Here is a 3,900-nt window from a genome sequence, read left to right on the forward strand (position 1 = left end):
ATTTAATAATAATATTATTATTATTATTATTTTTTAATTATTATTATTTTTATTAATAATAATAATATTATTATTTTATTATTATTATTATTATGGATCTTCTTCCATGCGAACAACTAAACATAATAATGTAATTTTTCTGAGAATTTGAAAAAGATTCCTGTATGGAACCAAACACAGTAATGTATTATTCCTAGGAATCATATTACCCTCCATCACTTTCCTGGGAATATGATTCTTACTGATTTCCACATACCAAACGCCCCCATAAAGTAATGCGATATGAATCTATTGTTTTCTGATTGAGAATACTAAATTACTTGCGTGCACGAACATTAGTTATTGTAATTTTGATTTCAGCACAAAAGAGAAAATTTATCAGTACACGCTAAAAAGAAGTAATACTCCATAAATGAACGAACGACAACAACTGAAAAAGTATTTAGAAAGAGTCCCTCCAAACTTCCAACTATGACTGTAGGGTAATATCTTGCAACTTGCGAGATACTTACTACTTACCACCTTTCATTGAGCCTATAAATAGACATAAAATGAATCTGACATTTGCATCTCCACTAAATCATCTCCTTCTTTGATAGTGTTAGCTTTTCTAAGAGAAAAAAAAAAATGGGTTCCAAGATTTTCCTTCTACTGGGTATTTTACTTGCGGTTGTTCTTGCCGTATCTTCAGGGATTGTCGCTAGAGACGTTGATCAAGCTTCAACTCAACCAGAAAATAGAGGTTAGCATTTTATATATGGGATATTTAATTTGCCACCTAATTTTCAAACTTTGAATTGTTTTTAAGCTTTTAATTTGACAAACTGCACCAAAAATTTAATACAACAATTCATAGTGCCCCAAATTGATGTTGACAATTAAATTTGAACGGAACACACTTAGACGTGTGACCTGATGTGAGACAGGTATCATGATATGAAAAATATATGCATATATCTAAATATATAAAAGCACAAGTCAGATATAATTAAAGTAGTTTAGGTACTTTTTTGTTTTCTGGTTTACAAGTATCTATTAATTTATTGAAAGAACAGTTAAAATTTAAAATTTCACATTAAAAAAATAATAAATTTAAGTTAAATTAGCACGTGTGGATCAGAGTAGTGAAGGATCCTGGGAGGAACCGTACGTGGGATTATATCGTGTAGATCTTTTGCCTAGATTAATAAGTTCAGTTTACCAATTCGAGTTGAGATTTAACTTTATGTGAGAGTTTTTAACTGTAGTAAAAAACGTTAGATGTGAATTTTTATGAGAGTTTTTAATTGTAGTAAATTTGAAATTAAAAACTTAAATCGGTGAAATGGATGGGACTTAAATTATAATACTATTAAAATTCGGTTTTGCCTCCAAAATACCAACATTTTCTTTTATTTCGAATATAAATTGTAGTAGTAGTTAATCAAGTAACGAAATTCGGACGTTAAATTAATATCTAATATATGTTGAAAACAATTACTCTTGCAGGGGATGCGAGCACTGAAGAAAAGAGAGTCGATGATTCGAAAACTGGTGGATACACTCCATACGGTATTTATGGAAGCAGTAATTGGGGTAAAGGCGGTTATGGAGGCAAAGGTGATGATGACGGCAGTTATGGACATGGCAAAGGTGATGATGACGGCAGTTATGGACATGGCAAAGGTGATGATGACGGCAGTTATGGACATGGCAAAGGTGATGATGACGGCAGTTATGGACATGGCAAAGGTGATGATGACGGCAGTTATGGCGGTTATGGGGGGAAAGGTGGTTATGGAGGCAAAGGAGGATACGGAGGCAAAGGCAGTTATGGCGGTAAAGGAGGATATGGAGGTAAGGGCGGTTATGGTGGCAGAAAAGGTGGTTATGGAGGCAGTTATGGGGGCGGCAAAGGCGGTTACGGAAGCGGCTATGGAGGAAAAGGTGGATATGGGGGAAGTTATGGCGGAAAAGGTGGTTATGGTGGAAAAGGAGGATATGGTGGTGGTTATGGAGGCGATGCTCAAACCAAACCTCAAAACTAGATAAGGAAGTGCATGGCTAAGTCTTCAAATATAAATAATGAAGCTATATAATTCTCATGTAATAAGCCTTGACGATATGAGATATATGTCTCTTATCTATGTTATTGTATTACTTTATAGCTTGTGATTAATGAAGACTTGTCAAGTTTAATAAATTCTTATTTAGTACGTACCTTCTCTCATTATATCCTAGAGGAAAACTGATTATTTCATTGAGCAATTGCGTTGCTGAAAATTCTGTAGAGAAATTTAATTATGTTAACATCTTTGTGATAATTGACTCAAAATAGAATGAGTGTGATAATTATAAAAAAAACAAAAAAACAAAAAAAAATATAAATGAGTGTGAAGGGGTGACAAGTTTAAGCTCCGTTCACTTCGCTGATTCGAGTTTAGAATTCGAATTTTTCTACAGTCAAAACAAAAAAACAAAAAAAAATATAAATGAGTGTGAAGGGGTGACAAGTTTATATAGCTCCGTTCACTTCGCTGATCGAGTTTAGAATTCGAGTTTTTCTACAGTAAAAAGCTCTCACAAACAATCACATCTAACTTTTTTGCTACAGTAAAAAGCTCTCACATAAAATCACATCTCAACTCGAATTCTAAACTCGAATCAGCGAAATGAACGGGGCAAAGTGTTGGACACGAATATCTTGAATAATTTTTTATCATGTACAGATGATCTCTTAGAAAGTGATGAGAGAGAGGGATCAGATAAATTGTTGCTTATATCTAAAACAACTGCATGTATTAGATTTGAATGTATATGATATTTGGAAGTCATATTGTTGACTTTTATTTTTAATCGGTTTGGTAATTGGTTTAGGTCTGTTTGAGGAGTTTTATTTTTTGTTTATTAGTTTGGTTATGTTGGGATTGTATATGTTATTTTAAAGTAATTCTGTATGACATTTTAATTTGGTTAATTAAATAAATTTGATATTTGTTTTCATTGCGTATATTTATTTATTTGAATATACGAACACTTTGATTATGTTGTATAAATTTACATAGATTTTTCATTTGCACAATTACAAGCAAAATTCAGCATTTTTTTTATTATAATTATAGGGAATGTCACAACGAATTGATTTGTTGCAATCAATTGCGAGTCGTTGGTACTAATTAAGTAGAGTATCAAATGAATCATAAATAAGATAAATTTTAGTGACTGTTTTATTAAATCTTATAGGAATTAAATATATAAATTCTCTCGATCTTGATCAGTTTACTGTAAGAATCATATGCTTAGATTTTATATTTTTTGAATTACTCAGAAGTGCGAATTTATTAATTCAATAGCCTTTGTACTTTGGAATTGTGAATCTTTGATTAATTAGTATTACAATATTAGAATTTTATGACTCCTTTAGGAGTTAATACTTTCCCTTAATTTATCTAATAAATAATTGGGCTCTTAAACCTTTGGTATTCTCTTTAGAGAATTAACATACTAGATTCTGTTTGGTGTGACAATAAAATGGCCAACAGACTTAAGATCATGTAATTCAATCGTGGATAAACTGTCAAACCAATTGAATTATGAAAATTACATAAAAGAGCATAATATATGATTGGTGTTATGGTTTACACTATGTGTATGTAAAATAATATATTTATGCTGTCATAAATTATCTACATTATTTATAGTGCATTTTAATGTCCTTATTGGATTTAGTGCTGAAAGTACGGGCGGCGGGCAGGCATCATTCGCCGCCCGTCTGACCATTTTGGTCGGGCACGGGTTCGGACAGCTCGAAAAAAATTCATTTCGGTTGCCCGCCGCCGGTGGAGAAGTCGACCTTGCCGCCTGTCGGATTTTTTTTTGAATTTTCCCGCGTAACCCGAATTTGCCCAAATTTTTTTGACC

At 32.4% G+C, this 3,900-nt stretch overlaps 1 pseudogene; it reads left to right on the forward strand.

Moving 5' to 3' along the window:
• The first annotated feature begins 627 nt into the window (after positions 1-627).
• On the forward strand, positions 628-2,027 carry LOC112093651 (annotated as a pseudogene).
• Positions 2,028-3,900: the final 1,873 nt, after the last annotated feature.

This window comes from Morus notabilis, unplaced genomic scaffold (assembly GCF_000414095.1).
Source record: "Morus notabilis unplaced genomic scaffold, ASM41409v2 Scaffold1007, whole genome shotgun sequence".
NCBI classification, from domain to species: Eukaryota; Viridiplantae; Streptophyta; class Magnoliopsida; order Rosales; family Moraceae; genus Morus; species Morus notabilis.